At 44.2% G+C, this 22,236-nt stretch overlaps 5 non-coding genes across 5 annotated transcripts; all 5 read left to right on the top strand.

The window, feature by feature from the left end:
- The first annotated feature begins 6,842 nt into the window (after positions 1-6,842).
- trnaa-ugc lies at positions 6,843-6,914 on the top strand. The gene has a single exon. It is a non-coding gene; the product is annotated as a tRNA-Ala (tRNA).
- A 619-nt stretch (positions 6,915-7,533) lies between these two features.
- trnae-uuc lies at positions 7,534-7,605 on the top strand. The gene has a single exon. It is a non-coding gene; the product is annotated as a tRNA-Glu (tRNA).
- Positions 7,606-19,329: 11,724 nt separating this feature from the next.
- trnah-gug lies at positions 19,330-19,401 on the top strand. Its single transcript has one exon. It is a non-coding gene; the product is annotated as a tRNA-His (tRNA).
- Positions 19,402-19,719: 318 nt separating this feature from the next.
- Positions 19,720-19,791, top strand: trnae-uuc. The gene has a single exon. It is a non-coding gene; the product is annotated as a tRNA-Glu (tRNA).
- Positions 19,792-20,456: 665 nt separating this feature from the next.
- Positions 20,457-20,528, top strand: trnaa-cgc. Its single transcript has one exon. It is a non-coding gene; the product is annotated as a tRNA-Ala (tRNA).
- Positions 20,529-22,236: the final 1,708 nt, after the last annotated feature.

Here is a 22,236-nt window from a genome sequence, read left to right as displayed (position 1 = left end):
AATGGAACACACCATATGCATGACAATGACTCTGGAGAATGAGCCATTTCTCCTTTTGTAAAATGTCTCAGTGTAGGCCTACTTTTTTTATAGTCAAACATAAAACAGCACACAAATATGCAGCAAAAAAAGTTTTATTTCGGTACACACAGAGAACCGTACAGTAAACCGCATGATACCGTTGTTCTCACAAACCATATTTACAATTTCAGTCTCCTGTTCGGCGGTGAAAGTGTGTGTTCTTCCTCCACGGTGTGGTTCACTTCCAGTCCTGCAAAATACAAATACTGTGAGCACAATGTATTCTATTGATATGCAGTATTACAGTATGCAAGGCAAATAGATTTCGTACCTGTTCTCCATCCTGAAGTTTCTAATGATGGCAGCAACTGTGAAGCGGCTGAGATTTGGTTGGACCGTCTGGCCAGCCTCCCTCATGCTCAAACCATGGTTGAGCACATGATCTACCACAGCGGCCCAAATCTCATTAGAGATGACCATTCTCCTTCTTCTTTCTCCTCCTCCTCCTCCTTCTTCTCCTTGTCCTTCTCATCCTCTTCCTCCTCCTTGTCCTCCTACTCCTCCTCCCCCTTGTCCCCGTCCTTCTTGTCCTCCTCTTCCTCCTCCTCTCACTCTTACCCCTCTCCTTCTCTGGTTGTTGATCTCTTCAAAGTTCTCCATTGTTTACCAAACAAAACAGAGGCTCAAGGCACTTTTATGCTGCAGTCCTCATTGCAAATTGCTCAACCGACCTGAATGTTTAGAGATTTGACTATTTGTGTGTTGTAGGTTGATGCTTTGAGATTTTACTTGAGAAGTGTGTGCAACAACTGAACATTGTGTGTTGTGTTTTGACAACAAGGTGATGTGTAATTGACATCAGAGTGTTAACAAAGAAAATCAGAGTCTAATGCAGATAAGGCAGTGTGAAGTAGTGCCAAATTGGGTCGAGCGATTGGTACATGAATGGAAGACTTCTCTGCATCTGAGTCTTCCATCTCCATGTAGCATAGCGGTAAGCATCCCGCCTGCTAATCTGGGGACCTGAGTTCGAATTCTGGTTACCCTTACATATTAAGGATCTTTATTTGTTTATTTTCTCTGGCATTTTTCATATACAGTATGAACTGTCATACCGTCTGTTTTATGGTTCCCTACAAAATCTAAGAGAATTTTCTTGTTAAATATTTATATACAATAATTATTGTCTGTGTCAGAGGAATAATAAACACAACTACCGACCACGCGACCGCAGTAATTCACTACCAACCGTAGGCTAGCCGACTGGCATTAATATAGCCATCCTAGTAGTCAACTTTTCATAATTATGAGTTGTCATTATCCAACGTCACACAACACAGAATAAAGTTATCATGCTGTCTCCGCAGCGGGAGAAAAAAAATGCTGTTTGAATGCAGCTCCGCGGCGGGAGTGACCCTTCTCCTTGTCTGTGTCAGAGGCATTCTCATTTAATTTTCTTTTCATTGTCCCTGTCTTAAGCCACCGATCCATGACCTTCTTAATAGATTAGGCTACTCTTTAATAGATTAGGCTTCTACTGACTGTGTTCTCTTCGTTCTGAGTTGTATGTTAGAAATGTCTAACATACCACCAGTGGTCCGCGGACCACACTTTGAGAACGACTGGTGTAAACAGAAGACACCTATCTGGGTTAGGTTGGTATTCCCTGTTGCATCTGAAATGTATATTTTGCTATCCAAAGCTCAATAAAGGATTTTTTCAATAAACCTATTTTCTGATATTTGTATTTTGTTATTTTGCTAATGGCTGTGACATACCTGTGTTCCCACAGTTAGACTGCGGCTCTAACATCCAGTAACCTCAAGTCACATCTAAATATTTAGTTCTCAATTCAATTCAACTTTATTCGCCATGTATACAGATACTAGGAATTGTTTTTGGTTTTCTCCATGCAGGCTATAGTATCACAGATAGAACAACAAGACAACACAGAACAACAATACAAGGACAGATAGTACCAGACAGTATGAGCAAAATAATAAATAAGAATGGAGGTAGTGCAACAATAATAATGTTAAATAAAGTGCGATAAAGTTTGTGTGTGAGAGCTATTTAGGAGGGCTATTGCTTGGGGGAAAAAACTGTTGAGGTGACGTGATGTTTTGGTCATGATGGCCCTGTATCGCTGTCCAGAGGGGAGACGGTTAAAGAGACTGTTAGCAGGATGTGAGGGGTCTGCCGTGATCTTCATTACTTTCCTGAGGGATCTGGAGCTGTGAAGGTCCTTGATGGAGGGAAGGGGGCAGCCGATGATGCGCTCTGCTGCCCGTACGACTCTTTGGAGCCTGGCCTTAGAGCGGGCAGAGGCAGAGTCATACCAGACCGAGTGAGAGGATGTAAGCACACTCTCAATGATAGCCCTGTAAAACTGCACCATGATGGGGGGGCTGACCTGTAGTCCTCTCAGCTGCCGGAGGAAGAACAGGCGCTGCTGACCTTTCTTCACTAATTGAGTGATGTTATTGTCCCATTTTAGTGTGTTGGTGATGGTTGTGCCTAGGAACTTGAAATGCTCTACTACAGTGACAGATGAGTTGTTGATGACAAGTGGAAGATGTGTCGGAACCTTTTTTCGGAAGTCCACAATCACCTCCACTGTCTTGTTGACGTTGAGCTCTAGGTTGCTGACTGCCCACCAGGACTCTAGATGGCCGACCTCCCTCCGGTAGGCAGACTCGTTGTTGTTGCTGATGAGACCTATCATGGTGGTGTCGTCTGCATACTTGATGGTCTTGACAGACGGGTCACCAGAGGAGCAGTCGTTGGTGTACAGGGAGAAGAGCAGGGGGGACAGCACACAACCCTGGGGGGCACCGGTGTTAACTGTGCGGGGCTGTGACAGATGCGGGCCCAGCCTGACATACTGTCTCCTGTTGGTGAGAAAATCTGTAATCCATAAGCAGGTAAGGGGGTGGATGTTCAGATGGGTCAGTTTGCTATGGAGGAGGTCGGGAATGATGGTGTTAAAGGCAGAACTATAATCCACAAACAGGACCCTTGCATAGGTGTTCCGATTGTCCAGGTGTTGTAGAATATAGTGAAGGGCTATGTTGATTGCATCGTCTACTGAGCGGTTGGGTCTGTATGCAAATTGGAGGGGGTCCATGAGGTGGTCAGTGGATGCTTTGAGATAGGAGAGGACCAAGCGTTCAAATACTTTCATGACTACAGAGGTGAGGGCGACCGGTCTGTAATCATTTAAGCAGGTGATCTTGGGCTTTTTCGGCACTGGAATGATGACAGCAGATTTGAAGCATACAGGGACACGGCATGAATTGAGAGACTGATTAAAAATGTCCGTAAACACAAGCCCTATGTTAGTCAGCTGCAACCTCGCTGATTCAGTCCCCAAATATTCTTACTCAAAAATATAATATGTTCTGTATACTCTCATATTCTCATACATTATAGGCCTACTTCAATTCTTGTAAGCCATCCTAGCATGGAACTGATCTGTGCAGATCTGTACATTTAAATTTCTATAATTTTTGTCCATTTTACCTCCTTTTCTGTCACTGGACAAGACACCAATCACAGAACTACAAGTAAGGCTCTGGCATTGGTTAGTGCATTCTTCTGACCTGAGTAGATTGCAAATCTAGCTGCACCATCTACCTGTAATGCAAGTGACCCTTATGTTTAGCCAAGCTTATCAGTAGAAAGAACAGGACAATTGACCTAATGTATGCTAACGTGAGGGGTGCATACAAAGCCACACCACTTCCCCCCTTAGGGAAATCCGATCACAATCTGGTTTTCCTACAACCCAAATATACACCAAAAGTGCGCAGGCAACCAACCACCACGCGCTCCTTCAGGAAATGGTCTCCTGAGGCAGAGGATGCCCTCAGGGACTGCTTCGAGTCAACTGACTGGAGTGTGCTGCAGGACTCTTTTGGAGAGGACATTGAAGGGGTCACACACTGCACTACTGACTACCTGAACTTCTGTATGGACATTGTCGCTCCCACTAAAACGGTGCGCTGCTTCCCTAACAACAAGCCCTGGATTACCTCTAATGTAAAGCATCTCCTCAACAGGAAAAAGAGGGCTTTCAAAGAGGGGGACCAGGAAGAGAGGAAGCGCGTACAGGGAGAGCTGAAGACCATGCTGAGAGAGGCAAAGGACTCATACAGAAGGAAGGTGGAGCAGAAGCTGCAGGAGAACAATATGAGAGAGGTGTGGGATGGCATGAAAACCATCACAGGCTGCAAGAAGAGCAGCAGCACTGTAGAGGGGGATGTGGTGAGAGCAAACCAGTTTAACCAGTTTTACAACAGGTTTGACCACCCAGCTCCAGGTGTTAGTGACTGTCTAACACCTATTCCTGCATCCCCCCCATCAACTGCTGCTAACTGCTCTCTGCATGCCACAACCACCCCACCCCTCCCCCTGCTCTGACCACAGCCAGTGTGGCCCCACTCCCTCCAGCTTCAAGCCCTGTGCCACGCTCCACAGCTGCACCCACCCCCCCAGGCGACCACACAGAGCCCCCCCCTCCCCCCCACCATCACGGCGGCTCAGGTCACAGGAGAGCTGAGGAGACTGCGCCCCAGAAAAGCAGCCGGCCCTGATGGAGTCTGTCCAAGACTCCTCAAAACATGCGCTGAGGAACTGGGAGAGCCTCTGCAGCATCTCTTCAACCTGAGCCTCCAACTGGGGAAGGTCCCTGCACTGTGGAAGACATCCTGCCTCATCCCCATCCCGAAGAAGCCGCACCCCAGTGAGCTGAATGACTTCAGGCCAGTCGCTCTTACATCACACATATCCAAGACCATGGAACGACTGCTGCTTCACAACCTCAGACCTCAGGTACGCCATGCACTTGACCCGCTGCAGTTTGCCTACCAGGAGAAGGTGGGCGTGGAAGATGCCATCGTCTACCTTATGCACAGGGCTCACTCTTATCTGGACAAGGGGAAAGGTGCTGTGAGAATCAAGTTCTTTGATTTCTCCAGTGCCTTTAACACCATCCAGCCCCTCCGACTGAGTGACAAGCTTGTGCAGATGGGTGTGAACGTCCACCTGGTATCCTGGATCACCAACTACCTGACGGAGAGGCCACAGTTTGTCAGGCTGAAAGACTGCGTATCTGAGACTGTGTTGTGCAGCACCGGCGCTCCACAGGGGACTTTGCTCTCACCTGTCCTGTTCACCCTGTACACATCAGACTTCACCTACAACACGGAGTCATGCCACATCCAGAAGTTCTCTGATGACTCTGCTGTTGTGGGATGTATCAGGGATGGACAGGAGGGTGAGTACAGGAGCCTGGTGGACAACTTTGTGCAGTGGTGCAGACACAACCACCTGCAGCTGAACACCTCTAAGACCAAGGAGATGGTGGTGGACTTTAGGAGGTCTCAGCCTCCTCTGCTACCAGTCTCCATTGAGGGGGTCAGTGTGGAGGTGGTCAACACGTACAAATACCTAGGAGTGCATCTGGACAATAATCTGGACTGGTCAGCCAACATTGATGCAATCTACAAGAAGGGTCAGAGCCGTCTCTACTTCCTGAGGAGATTGAGGTCCTTCAATGTCTGCAACAAACTCCTGCGCATGTTTTACCAGTCGGTGGTAAGTGAGGAAGGCGGGAGCTGTTGTGGGCACCGAACTGGACTGCCTCACAACGGTGGCGGAGAGAAGGACCCTGAGTAGGTTGCTGACTATCTTGAACAATGTCCACCACCCACTACACAGTACTGTCAACAGACAGAAGAGCATATTCAGTGGCAGACTCCTGTCACTGTCATGCTCATCGGACAGGCTGAGGAAGTCCTTTGTCCCTAGGGCCATTCAGCTTTTCAACGCCGCGCAGAAGGGGAGGGGGAGGGAGATGGACTTCTCTGCATGAGTCTACCTCAGTCTGCCCTCCCCTGCTCATCTCATCTCATCTCAGCCCCATGCACAGACTTTACCACCTACATATCCTGCACTATCACTTTGCTCTTTGCACTTTCCAAACACACACACACACACAAGCACAAGACCACTTTCTTGCACTACCCATCCTCACAAGCACAAGAACATTATATATTTTTTTGCACTCTCCACACCAGCAGCACAAGATCACTTTTCACTTTTCACTTTCCTCCTGGACACCGACACTGTCAAAATCATTGCACTCTGCACAATAGGGTCAGACCCTTTCATGTACCTGGAAACACACTATGTTCTCCCTATGTGTATGTATATGTGATTTATGTATGTATGTCGGTGAGGTGTATAAGTGTATAAGTGTATTTGTGTATGTGTATAAGCTACTGGATGACCTAAATTTCCCTCGGGATTAATAAAGTATCCATCTATCTATCTATCTATCTATCTATCTAACAGCTTGCTAGTCACTGCTAGCATAATGAGGAGTGTTAACAGCTTGCTAGTCACTGCTAGCATAATGAGGAGTGCTAACAGCTTGCTAGTCACTGCTAGCATAATGAGGAGTGCTAACAGCTTGCTAGTCACTGCCGCAGTTCAGGCTTTCCAGGCTTTCCAGGAGGTACAACTGAAAATTAAGTTTGCACTGGTTCCTGGGAAAACAACAAAATATTTATAATATAGGTTTCAGTGTGAAAGTTCACTCCATGCTTGCTACTTTCACTGAGTTATTTTGCTTTTGTAAGCCAATTACTTGAGCAAAGGAGTTGTCTGGTTTCCCATGAGAATTTAGATCTGGAGTGATGGCTTCCCACCACTTAGTGACCTGTAGCGCTCTTCTGTCCACCTCCAAGATTATGAACAAAAGTTTAGCGATCCACGATGTTGTGTCCTAGAAAAGGCTTTCTTCAGCTGCTTTCCATGGGGATGTAGCTCAGTGGGAGAGCGCATGCTTTGCATGTATGAGGTCCCGGGTTCAATCCCCGGCATCTCCAAAGTTGAACCTTTGAAGGGATGGCCTGCAGTTGATGATAAGTTCATCTCTCTTGGTTGCTCTGTCTACCTCGTGGTGCAAAGGTTCCAAATCGGAAGGCTGTGTGTAAAACTCATGTTGAGATTCAGGCATTTGTGATATATTCAGGCTTCTTCCTGAAAATTTTACACCTTTAAAGCGCTTTGACACCATGTGATTTTTTGGGTGTCAATACCAGGTCACAGAGCACACACTCTGAGAGAGGATTTTTACTGGCAGCTGAGGAGCTCAAAGCCTGTGGTTGGCCGTGATCGTATAGAGGTTAGTACTCTGCGCTGACTGTCTGCCTGTGCCACCCGCGCAATGGATAACGCGTCTGACTACGGATCAGAAGATTCTAGGTTCGACTCCTGGCTGACTCGGCGGCACGTTTTGACCATACGCTGGGAAGATCTGTACGCTCTGCTGTGGCCCTCGGTCCTTTCCCTGGGCAGTACATTTGCCGCCAACTTCAGTGGGCCTTGATGTCGTCTCTCGTCGTCACGGCGTAGTAAGTCCTGGACAGCCGTCGTGCTACTGGTGGTCGAGCATAAATCCCCACGCGAATTACCTTCTCCCCAAGCAACCTTGCTTTTGTCTCTTCCCATATGGTCTAGCAGTTAGGATTCCTGGTTTTCACCCAGGCGGCCTGGGTTCGACTCCCGGTATGGGAAGCAGTTTTAGGTTCCCGTCAGCGTATGCTCCTTCCCACGAGCCCCATAACAAACCTACTGTCTGTTTTCAGCTGCCTGGTCTGTTCTTAATCTGTTGGACTCCTTTCAAGTGGCTTAAGACTGTGGCACTCAACTATGTGGACTGTGTCCCTCTTCAGAAGCTTTTCCCACCCTTCAGCATCTCGTTTGCGGAACGGATACTGCAGCCGAGGAGTCATCAAAGGAGCCGGTGTCAATACCAGGTCACAGAGCACACACTCTGAGAGAGGATTTTTACTGGCAGCTGAGGAGCTCAAAGCCTGTGGTTGGCCGTGATCGTATAGAGCAGGGGTTCTCAAACTTTTGCAAAGCTGGGCCCCCCCAAAGCTGGTTAGGGGTAGTTGGGGGGGGGGGTCTAAAGAGATAATTGGGAACCACACCCCTTTTGCTCATCAAAAGGGCCAGGGTTTGGAAGTGGGAGAGATTTTCTTCTGAACCAGTGCAATGTGCAAGGACCTAAGTCTTTCAGAGCTTTTTGTTGTTTGCTAAATTTAAAATGTATCTTACTTTTGTGACAGGTGGGAGGGGTTGCCCTTAGCAGTAGTATAGACAGTCACCTGATTGTGCCTGGCTCACGTGATGTGATGTTACACGGTAGCTCACAGTGCCCCGAACTTGGAACTTGTTTTAAATGCGATACACGCGGAACACGCAGCAAGTGTGATAAACGAGAACAATAAGCACATTACGGACCTACCTGTTTGTTGGAGTATAACGTCAGTAGGATCGTGGAGAAGTGTTGTCTCTAACAGGCGAACAGTTTTCATACCTACAATGCATTTGGAACACAGGGAATGGCGTCTTAACATTGCATGCGGGACCTGAGCATTTTTACGAGGAACCATATACAGTATAATCACTGTTTTTCCCATAGCTAATTGTGATTAGACAAGCATTTGTATTGAGCTACACTGAACTCCTAACTAACTCAGTGAGACAGCCCGTATACTGTGGTTGGCTTTTGAGATGTAAAACCACCTCCAATTTATTTGTTTGTGTCTTGGCGAGTTTTACTTTTTTTTCTTTCATTCCTTTAGGTCAGCCGTAGCTGGGGCTGTCTTAGAGGGGAATCCTTAGCCCCTTACTTCTTGTGTGTGCTGTGTGACGCCTGGCACTAGGGGCAGTACTGGGTAGTTTGTGGTTTGGGGTGTAGTGCCTAGATTCCGTCGGCTCCTGCTGGTGTGTAGTGGATAGCCATTGTGACTTGCTGTTGGTTTGGCGTGTAGTGACATCAAGATTGGCTACTTGGTATAAATCCTTTAGTTAGTCTTACCTCTGGGTTGAGCTTTAGCCGCGGCTGACCTATACTCACTCTTGCCCTTAATGTCTGCCCTGAACTATATAATAGTCTATATATTTATGGAAGAAGAAGAGCCTTTATTGTGAAAAAAGTGAAATACATAGCAATATGAATGAGACATAAGTGTTTTTTAATTCAAGTGTAGGTGTACATACAATGACGAGAAAAACTACATGAATAGTATATTTCAAGTGTCCTTAAAAAGTTCCCCTTTTGTAGTGTTACATGTTCTCAAAACTCTACTTTAAATATACAGAGTGTTATTGAAAATCCATATTCATAGTATATTAGTATATTTAATATTTACTCAAAATAGTTCCCCTTTTACCTAGTTAAGTACCCTTAACACAATAGAAGTTTGGCTTTTTCTACAGTTAAGATATAGCGCACACATAATGGCCCAAAATGAATACATGTACATGTATGAATACATTTTGTACATGTATGGTAACATTTAGCCTTGCTATAAGCACAGGTGAATTTGCAGAATAATTCCATGATCTCCTTAGTTCCATGCTTCTTCAGTTGGCTCCTCAGCAGACACATTAGCCGGCTCCTCTTCAAACTCTGTCACTGCACACATATCAATGGCAGACAGTCACAGCATGTAATCATACCTTTAAATACATTAGCAGTATGGTGCTACTTTAACACTGTGCTAATTGTGTGTGCTGGATATTTGTAGCATTGCCACCATCCCCACGGCTAGGCCCAATCGCAGTGGTGCATATGCCCTGGTGTATTGTGCTGTACAATTGCTCTAATCAGTTACTTTGCATTTATTTTTCTAAAGTGCGCTTTGAACAGGGGGTGATGTAAAGGTGCCTTACATCATTTACAAGAATAAAAGCGGACGGAAGGTCATGGAGAATAAAAGGGGTCACAGGAACTGACCTGCAATGTCAGCATAAGTCTCCTCCAGAGTGACGGTCTCTGCAGCGCCATCGCGAGACTCAGCTGTGTCAAAGTCAGTTTCCTCTGCTCAGGCACCAATGCACAGTAGTTAACCAAAACGGTGATGATGACAATGATAACTGTGCTGAATATGTGTGCTGTGTATGTTGTTCATAATAACTTCACTATCCTTTACAGTGGGACACGTTCTACACCGCCCAACTGTCCCACATGTCCCAGCAAATGTGGTCAATCGTGGCAATGAAAGTTTACTTCATTTATGTATTTATTCAGTGCTTTTTAATCATAAGTATTCTTTCAAGGCACTTTATAGAATCTGAGAGCTAAGTTTTCCAGAAGGTCTAGCATTAATAGCAAGAAACAGCTCCCTCCTGAGGAGAGGACCCATAGGGCAATGCTGCCAACACAACTGGACACACAAGAAACCCACCTGCAGTTTCATCAAGTTCATCCTCAGCAGGAGCATCAGTCACTTCCTCTTCAAACTCAGCAGGCTCTGCGAAGATATCAGTGCAAAACAGTCACACCTTGTAGTGACTATTCAGACTTATAAGCCAGGAGCAAAATAAAGTGTGTGGTTAGTGGGTGTGCAGATTATTTCAATCTTCGCAACCATCTCTAATTATATTGTGGCGTAGGAAGTATTTAATGGTGTTCCAAATACACCAAACACACTTGGCTTGGCAATAGCCTACCTGGAGTGTCTGCAGGAGCTTCTTCCATCTCAGCTGCCTCGTCGTCAAAACCAAGGGCGTCGTCCATTTCTTCCTCCTGCTTCCCCACTGGCAACACACAGACAAGAACAAGCTTAGCACAGAAGAACTAAAGATAGCATACCCTGGTGACTGCAGTGTGATACACAGGCACTTCTTCCTTGGAGGTTACAATCTGGTCCCTGCTACCAGGAGATCTTACCTGAAGAGTCAGAGGTAGCGTCTTCACTTTTGGTCAGGTCATCAGTCACGGTGTCTGTCATTTTAGACAGCCCTACATGATGGGAACCATCACAACAAAACAGATCCACTAAAATCAGCTAACTTGGCAACAGCTGAATAGAAAATCCTGTGTAGTGTTCTCATTAGAATATTGCATAGAAAACACAGTACAGTGTGATTTGGGGTAAATGAGCTGAAATTTTTTACGATACCTGCTAAGCGAGGAGCTCCATTAACCACACCTGTGGGAAATAGTGAAATGAAGTGTGCAACGAGAAATATTGTCCTCACTGCTAATTCCATATTTGCTGTCTGCAGAGCTCTGCTAGCAGTGACCTAAATCTAATACACACGTGATATGATATTGGCAGTAAGATCCCTTCAGAAGTGTTTCAGCAATGATAGTGATCGAGGTAACAGTGCTCAGAATAGACATAGTATTTGTGCTTATCATCCATTCCTGTATATAACATTACTTTACGGTCCGGAGACTCTCAGAATGTCACAAATTAGAATACAAAATGTTACTGTTACACAAAGTGCATCCCGTCCCCCTTTTTTCAATTTTACCTGTTGCCAAGCTGAGGACAAACACGGCATAGAGGACGATGAGAAACCGCATGGCAAATTTGGGTATTTCTAAAACACACATATATGCACATACACACACATATGCACGCACACGGACACACACACATACACACACACACAGAGAGAGAGAGAGAGAGAGAGAGAGAGAGAGAGACAGACTATGAAACAGATTATGGAAGAGAGTGAGTGAGAGAGAGAGACAGACAGACTATGAAACATCAGCACTCGAAAAAGAGTGACTAGTGAGAGCGTTGACATAAGAAGCAGAGAATGGGAGTAAGTGCTCACCGACTAAGAGTTCTCTGTTCTCTCGGAGCTTCTGGATAAGTCATGACAATGAGAAGCAACTGTGTCTTTTATAGCCATTTCCGACCAGTCGTAGATGAACCGAGTAAACAGGTTTATGTAAAAGATGAGAAGGGTGCATGGTCTCATGACAACATTAAACAATGACCTTCATGTGACAGATCATCTTTCTACAGCAAGGAAAATGATCCCTGGTCAAATAGAAAGAGGGAGATGGAGAGGGACACTTCACCACACCTGGATACAATGCAACATCACGCCCAAAATATGAGCCTGTTCACACACATACACACACACACACACACACACACAATTTAATCTGCAATTGTATTTGGGAGAGCTAGTAAAAGCATAGTTCATGACAAAATGCATTTGCTCTGTATTTTGAGTGCGTCTTCATAGTAGGGCACTGGGCAAAGCACTAGTTCCATTCTGTGTGTGTGACTTCCAGCAAAGTCTATATTTTGGACTAAGAGTGACATAGGCCAAAAATGTGCCTAAAACCAGCAAGAGGTTATCAGAGGAGTACTGTGTGTAGCGACTTAATGTAAGCTATTTCATAGGCTACAGTAGCCCACAGACTTGCATGGTCTAAAGACTAAAGACTAAAGTCCCAAAGAGAGTCTATATTTACTGATAAGCAACTATTTACACCAAATGCAACCCAACTATGCTTGATGCATGAATCTCGATGGAAACGTCATGAGAGCAATTAAATGGGAAGGCATTGCGTAGATTTAGATGGTATGCTCACCCTTGCAATTTCTCCCAATACTCCTTTAATATGCAAATTAATGAATAACGTTGACGTTGTGTAGAAACTAGGCTATTTGTCTTGAAAACTAATCCTGTCCTCAAAATGACATACTGAGGCGTCATGATGCTGTACATTGTAGTGCTTCTTTGCTGTTAAGCACTTTGAGCTGCATTGTTTTGTATGAAAGGTGCTATACAAATAAAGTTTATTATTATTATTATTATTATTATTATTATTATTAATAAAACAAGTGCATTCCTTGGTTTTATGTCTTGAAGTGATCTTTCAAACAACTTGGCATCAAGGGCATTCATCCACTATTGAATGAATAAAAACACCTCACTGCAAACTAAAAGGGATGTTTTTGTACTTTTGAAGACATTTGGAAAAAGATGAGTGAATGAATGTAACAAGGTGTATATCTGTGTTCCACTAGGTGTGTCTGTGTGAAATGTTTGTCTTATCATCTCAATGGTGTTATATGTACAATTTCATGATCAGAGATCAAAAAACAAATACATCTTCAGTTACATGTATGACTACACAAACACACGGGCGTTTACGTAATGTACACTTACTCAAACACACTGTGAGGCTGTTGCATCATCACAGGACTGGTGCCACTACAGACAGTATCGTTGTATATTAAGATCAAACCGGTGACCTTTTGTTTTAGTTCAGTCCTCCAAATTGTTGGGTGAAAGTCAATTTTCACAAATTTGAGGCGAAATACAGAAAGAGATCGAGAGACAAATAGAGAGGTGTGACTCAACTATTACAGTACAGCAGATAGAGAAGATTCATACGTTAGGCTTCCACAGCTTCACTCTGTGAAGGGGCTTGGTATGAAAGAACAATTCTTGGGGTTCCCCTGAAACCATTTGGCATACATATAAGTAACAGCAGCTGTGACCAACCAGCGATCAACATCCCCTGTATTTGAACTCCATTCCCCTTTTGTTGCTGTTGTTGGTCCCCTTCATTTATTCCTGGTTAACTAATTGGTTTGTTAGGGTTTTGTAGTGACTCAGTTTTAACATTGTAACATCAGGTGTGTTTCATCTGTCATTTTTCAGTCTGTGGGTCAGCCTCCAAACTCCTAAATGAAGTTATTTTTACTCAAGAGAAGAGTGTTGCACAGCAACAAGAGGGCCTTACTCCTCAAAGGCAGCTAACTTATCGATAGCACCATGCTTTCTTGTATAGTTGTGTCTGATGTAATGGGACAAGAATTTTGCCATGGGGCTGTGTTTATTAATATAATTGTGGTTTTCTTCATCAAGGTTGACCATGTGATTAATGCATTACTAATCACAAGTATTGACATTGCACCGTTTTCCTTTAAAACGCATTCAGATACTGCGGGACAATGTCCCAGATCAGACAACCATTCTAAATGAGTTACCGTCACAGGTCCTTATCTGAAGGGTGAATGTACTTCAGATGAGGTTTCCATATGAGAGATTGATCAGTATTATTACAGGTTTTACAGAGATATCAGGAGGCACAATAAGATAAGGAAGTGATTATCACAGATTTGCATTATACTGTATATGTAAGGACAAGGACGTTGTATTAGGATGATGAAATTATATTTGGTCTTGTGTCGCTCTATTATTCTCCACAGCCCCAGGGATTTGCCAGGGGGAAAAGTAAGCTCATGTAGCGGGGGCAGGACTCTATCAAGCCACATCCTACACATCCTCTGCGTGTGGGTCAAGGCTAGTGCTTTGATGTCTAGGCTTGTGTTTTTAGTCTGTGAGACGAGATGCACTGTCTTCAAGTTGCCGCTCCATCTCTAGTTATGCGCAGTGAAGCCTACTGAGAGCTAAAGGAAATGATGGTTGGTCTGGTCCATTTATGAAAACTTCCCAGTTTAATGTAGTCTCATCCTACTGACTACAAGGACGCTGATATGAATCGGTGATCTAACTTGTAGAAATTGTTAGGTATAATGCACAACGTGATTTCATTCTTTAAAGCCAACTGGTTGTTCCGAACTGTATATAGGATTGTCACTTAATTTAATACGTGTAGAGCAAGTGGAACCCATTAAGTTGGGTTGGAAGCTGTTCTACTGACAGCCACTGACAGTGATGAGTGCAAGGCAGGCCTTTAATGTTCAGCTGAACCTGTGGGCCTGGACAGTAGGAACAGTTGGTTCAGTAGTTTTATTTATTCATTTGTTTGACATATTTTTGTAATCTGTTTTATTAGTTCAAAGCACTGCTGTGAAGATGCCATACACTATATTTACTGTTGTCCACACCCACTCTTGCTCATCAAAAGGGCCAGGGTTTGGAAGTGGGAGCGATGCTCTTCTGAACCAGTGCAATGTGCCAGGACCTAAGTAAAGTCTTTTAAAAGCTTTTTGTTGTTTGTTAAATTTTAAATGTGTCTAACTTTACTAGGTTCGGAGTGGCCACTTTTTCACAACTGCTTTTCATCTTTGTGGCATTCATGTGAAGATATGTAGTTTGGCAGGTACATAGCGTGAGGTCATGGATTTTATATTCCACTAATCCATCCATTGTTTGTCTTTTCACACTTGACGAGGTCCAACTGTCTGGCATCAGTGTCAAATGTCGTTTTTAATCTTTTTAATAATATGCAAACACTCTTATTCAGAAGTCAGTGTTGATCATTCTTACTGAACCAAATGTCTTCCCTGTAAACATGAAAAACAATCTTTGAAATATTGACTTTGACTATCTTCCCAAAGGGATATAAAAGGACTACTGCTGCTCGTCATCTTCATCACAGCATCCAGAGGATCTCAGAGGACTTTTTCTGCTGCAGGTAAACCGCAACCCAAGGCCTCTGCCTGCTTTTCAGATCTTTTTCTGCTCTTTCCAAGAATACACAAGCTGTAATCATAGCTGTAATCATATGGACATTTGATCTCAAATAATTAAACTCTACTACAATGTCTGACATGTTTTCACGTACCTGTTTTTTGTCATTCATGTAAATTGTAAATACACAATCAATCAATGACTCATGTATAATGATCAAACGGGATACAAAACATTTAGGTAGAAGTTAATACTTATTTTAATTGCATGCAACACACAAACTTTAATCTCCTTTTTGTCTCTTTGCATTATGTCTGTTACCATAACACTTGCAAAGTGAGGACTATTAATGCAACCTGTTGTGAAATTTAAAATCAAATTTAAGTGGTGTTGTCCTGGCAAATTGTGTCCTTCCCAGGTTCATCTTTTGCTTGTTGAAGAAGGATGAAACTCATCTTTACTCTTCTGCTGATCCTTCCCTTGGCCTTTCCCTCAGAGGGAAGCGATATCTCTGTCTCTAATGGAGGTCCCTGGGGCAGCTGGGGTAGAATGGAGATGTGTCCCCACTCTTATCGGGCTTTTGGCTTCAGTATTAGGGTGAGTGCTTTGTTGCCCTTTTATGGGGGAGACTAAATCAAAAACAAAAATAAAAAATAAAACAAATTACACATTAAAAAACATTGTAATTGTGTACTGAACCCAACAATTATAAACTTATGTAGGTAAGACAAATGTTTATGATGTTTAGTTCATTACTGTATGATTTAAAGTATAATTGTATTATTTGAAGTGTGATAGAGTTAATAGATTTCAGCACAAGACTGACAAAGCTTTTGACAAGTTAAAGTATGCTGAACTTAGTTGTGTGAAAGGAGTTATCAGAGGCAACTAAAAGGACTAGCAGGTGGTTGTGGTTGGGTTGATCACCTACTTGGGAAAGTGTTAGTGTCAGCTCCCGATGGTTCTCTAGTGGTCCGTTCTGTTTGTAGGCTCAAAACAACGCTGGTGTTTGTACACAGTCCTGTCTCTGTAACTGGGAAACAAACAAAATGGCTTGGAATTCCAGCCAACATACAGTTTGACGTTCAAAATCCCAACGGTTTTGTTAAGAGAAAAAAACAATGTCGGAGGCTGGAAGACCTGCACATTCGTGATAATATCATGTTACCCCTCTCGACTGCTTCCAACATTGCCATTTTGGTTGTTTGGTTGCTCCTTAAGGTGGAAGGGCGACAAGGCTGGGGAGATGACACTGCACTCAATGGGATCCGACTCATGTGTCGACACACAGGACACCGTAACCACCACCAGCACCGCATAAGTTCATCCGTGGGAGGGTAAATTCATAATCTGTAGTCAATATCATTTGAGGCTATCATCTTATGATCAAGTATCATTTAATTAAATAATGTCTTGTGTATTTTAAAGATGGGGGAGTTGGACCACTTACCAGAATTGTGGCTCTGGATATCTTCAGTCCTTCAATCTCCGTGTGGAACGTCCACAGGGAAGAGGAGTAGATGACACCGCTGCCAACAACATCAAGTTCCGCTGCACCAATGGAAGGGTTCTGTCTGGTCATGGCATGTCCTGGGGTGGCTGGGTGGGGTGGAGTGGTCATTGCTCTAGGGGAATCTGTGGCATTAAGACCAGGGTGGAGGGTCGACAGGGCGGGGGAGATGACACTGCCCTGAATGATGTCCAATTTAGATGCTGTTAGTGAAGTAACCTGGATGAGGATGATGCCGTAAAATGAAAAGCTGTACCTCAGCGGTTAACAGTAGCTTTCTGGTTTACAGATCCACAGTAGGTGCCCTCTCTCCATTGGCTGTCTGACTGGTTCTACAGTAAAATGCTGTTAATTATTGTTTCTACCATCATCTTCTATTCTATCAATAAAGAGTCTGAAGCATTACCCACTCTGATTTACACTGCACTGCATTTGTAACTGGTCACACCACACACACACACACACACACACATCCTCTGTGTGTGGGTCAAGGCTAGTGCTTTGGTCTAGGCCAGGGGTTCTCAAACTTTTGCAAGCTGGGCCCCCCCAAAGCTGGTTAGGGGTAGTTGGGGCCCATCCATCCCCCAGATAGATAGATAGATAGATAGATAGATAGATAGATAGATAGATAGATAGATAGCATATTGTTATTGATAGCCCTGACATGTCAAGGTTAGGCTATTGTTATTGTTAGGCCCATACAGACAATTATTATTACTATTTTTTTATTATTATTAATATTATTATTGTTATTATTATTATCAGTAATAGTAGGCCTATTAGTAGGCAATTCATTATTATCACCATCATTATGTTATTATTATTATAATTAATGATTATCGACCAATTATTATTATTATTATTGTATTATTATTATAATTATTATAAGTGTTATTATTACTATCATTAGGATACTGTTATTATTATGGGCCTCTTGTGATCTTTACAAAAAAAATCCTACAGGTCTGTCAATGTTAGACATGAGCCTGCTTTGCCCTGCAAAGGTCCTCAAATCTTGGGTCAATGTTTGACAAACATATCCTCAGGTCATACTCAATCTGTGCGCGGTTGCGGTATTTAGTTTTGAGCGCAGTCAGTCTTGAAAAGCCTGCCTCGCACAAATATGTCGACACGAAAAGGAGGGGCATTTTTAAGGCTATGTCGCAAAGCTGATCATTGCTACCCAGAATGACGTAGCTCGTCTGCTGAGCAGAGAAATGGATCCCGAACTCAGGCGAATGAACGGTAGTCCTCTTTGAAATAGGACTTAAACTGATTTCTGATATTCAGCGTGATACAGTGTCATTTGACATGAGTTTGCACGCTCTCCTATCACGCTCTCCTATCATTATTCTACACGTCTTACGCGGCCGGCAAAATCAGTGTTTCGGCAATTGTATGGGGTTTGCCAAGCTTAGCAATTATATGAGCAACTACCTAAGATGCCTCCAGACTGCATGGAGATGGTGGTTTGTTGTTGCTGGAGGCCATCACGTTTATGTTTAAAGTCCACAGGCTTCTCTTTCTGACTTTTACGAATCAGAAACTTATAGTTGTTTCCATAGTTGTGTTTGTTTGCTGATACAGTGTGTGTGAAGTTAATACAGTTCTAATTTCAACGTCGTGTTCTTGTGAGTGTGTTTGTATGTGTGGCTGTGAACGAGTTGCACACGAATAATGGATAAGGCTGTGCTAGGCAATGGTTCCTAACCAAACGAACTGTACACAATGTAGACAAGGACAGCACAAAATAGTATTCAAGTGCTGGTGTTTTATTTGTTGCAACATGGTGGATGATCAAAAACTGTAAAGGTAGGTGTTATGGAGAAAAGGGCTAGCTGCAGTTGGAAGAAGGTAGCTAGCTAGAGGGCTAGCTCTCGGGGCTACGAGCTTTTTTTAAAGATTGTGGAGCAAATGACTCCTTAGAATAGGCTACAAATAGACCTACTGCAAGTGCAGTAAGGTATTACTAAGGAAGGAGTGAGTCTTTAAAAAGACTGTTTATAAAGCAATGAATATCTGAATGATAGAGGAAACAAGAGACATTGCACAAACTCTGCAGAGTGTCGTCTCAGGGTGACTGCTTACCAATGCCTGCGTTTTTTTTTTAATACTCGGAAGCGTAGGCGCAACTCGCGTTCAAATGATAAAACTCCGTTTTGATTGGTGGATCAGGAGCAAAACAGTATTTGATTTGTTTGGGTCAGTCCAGCCCCTTGCATTTCGCCACTGAGGGAGCTTTCACTAACCAGTGACAGGTCGGCGGTCGTTTTTTTTTTCTCCGTCTGTGACATCGTGCCCCCCCTGGAGGGCCCATAACAAACCTACTCTGCTTCCAGCTGCCTGGCCTGTTCTTAATCTGTTGGACTCCTTTCAAGTGGCTTAAGACTGTGGCACTCAACTATGTGGACTGTGTCCCTCTTCAGAAGCTTTTCCCATCCTTCAGCATCTCGTTTGCGGAGCGGATACTGCAGCCGAGGAGTCATCAGAGGAGCCGGTGTCAATACCAGGTCACAGAGCACACACTCTGAGAGAGGATTTTTACTGGCAGCAGAGGAGCTCAAGGCCTGTGGTTGGCCGTGATCGTATAGAGGTTAGTACTCTGCGTTGTGGCCGCAGCAACCCCGGTTCGAATCCGGGTCACGGCATCTTTTGCACACGGCTGGATCGTTGGCGTTAAGCCCGGCAAACTGTTGTGGCCCTGTGTCGGGAAACACGCTGACTGTCTGCCTGTGCCACCCCTTCCCTGCAGGGCACGTTTTGACCATATGCTGGGAAGATCTGTACGCTCTGCTGTGGCCCTCTGTCCTTTCCCTGGGCAGTACATTTGCTGCCGACTTCGATGGGCCTTGATGTGGTCTCTCGTCACGGCGTAGTAAGTCCTGGACAGCCGACGTGCTACTGGTGGTCGAGCATAAATCCCCACGCGAATTACCTTCTCCCCAAGCAACCTTGCTTTTGTCTCTTCCCATATGGTCTAGCGGTTAGGATTCCTGGTTTTCACCCAGGCTTCCCGGGTTCGACTCCCGGTATGGGAAGCAGTTTTAGGTTCCCGTCAGCGTATGCTCCTTCCCACGAGCCCCATAACAAACCTACTGTCTGTTTCCAGCTGCCTGGCCTGTTCTTAATCTGTTGGACTCCTTTCAAGTGGCTTAAGACTGTGGCACTCAACTATGTGGACTGTGTCCCTCTTCAGAAGCTTTTCCCACCCTTCAGCATCTCGTTTGCGGAGCGGATACTGCAGCCGAGGAGTCATCAAAGGAGCCGGTGTCAATACCAGGTCACAGAGCACACACTCTGAGAGAGGATTTTTACTGGCAGCAGAGGAGCTCAAAGCCTGTGGTTGGCTGTGATCGTATAGAGGTTAGTACTCTGCGTTGTGGCCGCAGCGAATCCGGGTCACGGCATCTTTTGGAAGTGTTTTTGGCTTCCACTGTGAGTTTGTACCTGTTCTTTCAACTCTCATGCAGGAAAGCAATATAAAAAGCAGAGAAAAAAGCCATATTTGCAGTCGAGTTGAAAGACAGAAGAGGGGTTAGGCAGCAAGGCATTTGTTACTTGAGCAAAAGAGTTGTCTGGTTTCCCATGAGAATTTAGATCTGGCTTCCCACCACTTAGTGACCTGTAGCGCTCTGCTGTCTACCTCCAGGAATATGAATAAAAAGTTTAGCGATCCACGATGCTTTCTTCAGCCATTTTCCATGGGGATGTAGCTCAGTGGGAGAGCGCATGCTTCGCATGTATGAGGTCCCGGGTTCAATCCCCGGCATCTCCAAAGTTGAACCTTTGAAGGGATGGCTTGCAGTTGATGATAAGTTCATCTCTCTTGGTTGCTCTGTGTACCTCGTGGTGCAAAGGTAGCGAATCTGATTCCAAATCGGAAGGCTGTGTGTAAAACTCATGTCGGGATCAAGACATTTGTCATTTATTCAGGGTTCTTCCTGAAAATTATACACCTGTATACCATGGCGGCGCGTACACACGCAGACTTATAGGTTTTTGTTAGTAATTGTTTAGTTATAGTTTTAATTTAGTTTTAGTGAAATTGTTTAGTTGGGTTGCCATGGTGACGCATACACAGCTGTCCCAGCTAAAGGATTTTGTTTGATAATAGTTTTAATAATAGTTTGTTTGTTAGCACTCATGTGCCCTGCACTGGCACAACATTACAGCCGTGCCGAGCTCCTAGACATAAATCGTGAGTTACATCGACTGTCAAGCGAGATATCCATTCCGCCCCAGAAGATCCACAGTTTACCCAGGGAAACCTCTGCCTCAACGGGGCGGCAGAGGAGACGCTGTGAGCGGAAGCAGAAGCGAGGCAAGCGGGCCGGTGTACGAGCTGGGCTAAAGGCTAACCCATCCAAACCACCGCTTCCTTCAATCTTCCTCGCCAATGTCCGCTCAATAAGAAATAAACTGGATGAGATCAGACTACGACTCACAGCACAGAGGACGTTGACAAGCTGCTGCTGCATGATTTTCACGGAGACACGGTTAGACAGCACCACACCAGACGCATCTATCCAGCTAGCAGGCCGCACCGTCTACCGGGCCGACAGAACAGCTGACTCGGGTAAGAAGTCCGGTGGCGGTCTGTGTGTATTCTTAAATAACTGCTGGTGCACAAACGCAAGCATTGTCGAAAAGTATTGCTGCCCCGAACTGGGACTTATGCTTCTGAAGTGCAGGCCCTTCTACTTACCGAGGGAGTTTGGCATTGTTTTCATCTGTGCTGTGTACATCCCTCCGGACGCTAATGCTAAACTAGCATTAGCACAGCTACATGTCTACATAAGTAAAAGACTGGCCACACACCCAGACAGCGCCTTCATTGTAGCAGGAGATTTTAACCGAGCTAATCTCAGATCTCTGCTCCCTACATTCCATCCAAACGTGACCTGTGCAACATAAGGCAGTGTGACACTAGACCAGGTGTACACTAATGTGTACATCTGAACCAAGGTTATTATAGTTAACGAAAACTAACGAAAAAACAAAAACGAGGTGTGATTTTTTTTTTCGTTAACTGAAATCAAAATAAAAACGAAGCTTTATAAAAAAACGATAACTAACTGAAACTGTATTGTGTCTTTAAAAAACGAATTAAAATAAAATAGAATTATAGAGAAAATGTCCTTAGTTTTCGTCTTTGTCAATGTATTTCATAGATGTCAATTTATTTCATACATAGCCTTTTAGTCTATCTTCCGTCGTACCACTTTTAGTACACGCCCCTCACCTGGTTTCTTTGCGGCAAAAGTCGGGGGAAAGCGACAGAGTCCTATTTGGGATTACCTGGAACAGTAACGTGCGGTGAGGTTCGTGGCTGGTGAGGCACTGACTCTTTCAGAGTCAGATTTACAAATACATAAACCCAATACAGTAGCTTAAATCACCATTCAATTGGCAGCTTGCACATTGACTACTGGTTGTTTTTCATATCAGCATTCTTTACACACACATAGGTAAGGTAGCTACAT

This window comes from Clupea harengus, chromosome 15 (genome assembly GCF_900700415.2).
Source record: "Clupea harengus chromosome 15, Ch_v2.0.2, whole genome shotgun sequence".
In the NCBI taxonomy this organism is placed as follows: domain Eukaryota; kingdom Metazoa; phylum Chordata; class Actinopteri; order Clupeiformes; family Clupeidae; genus Clupea; species Clupea harengus.
This window is presented reverse-complemented; position numbering and strand designations above follow the sequence as displayed.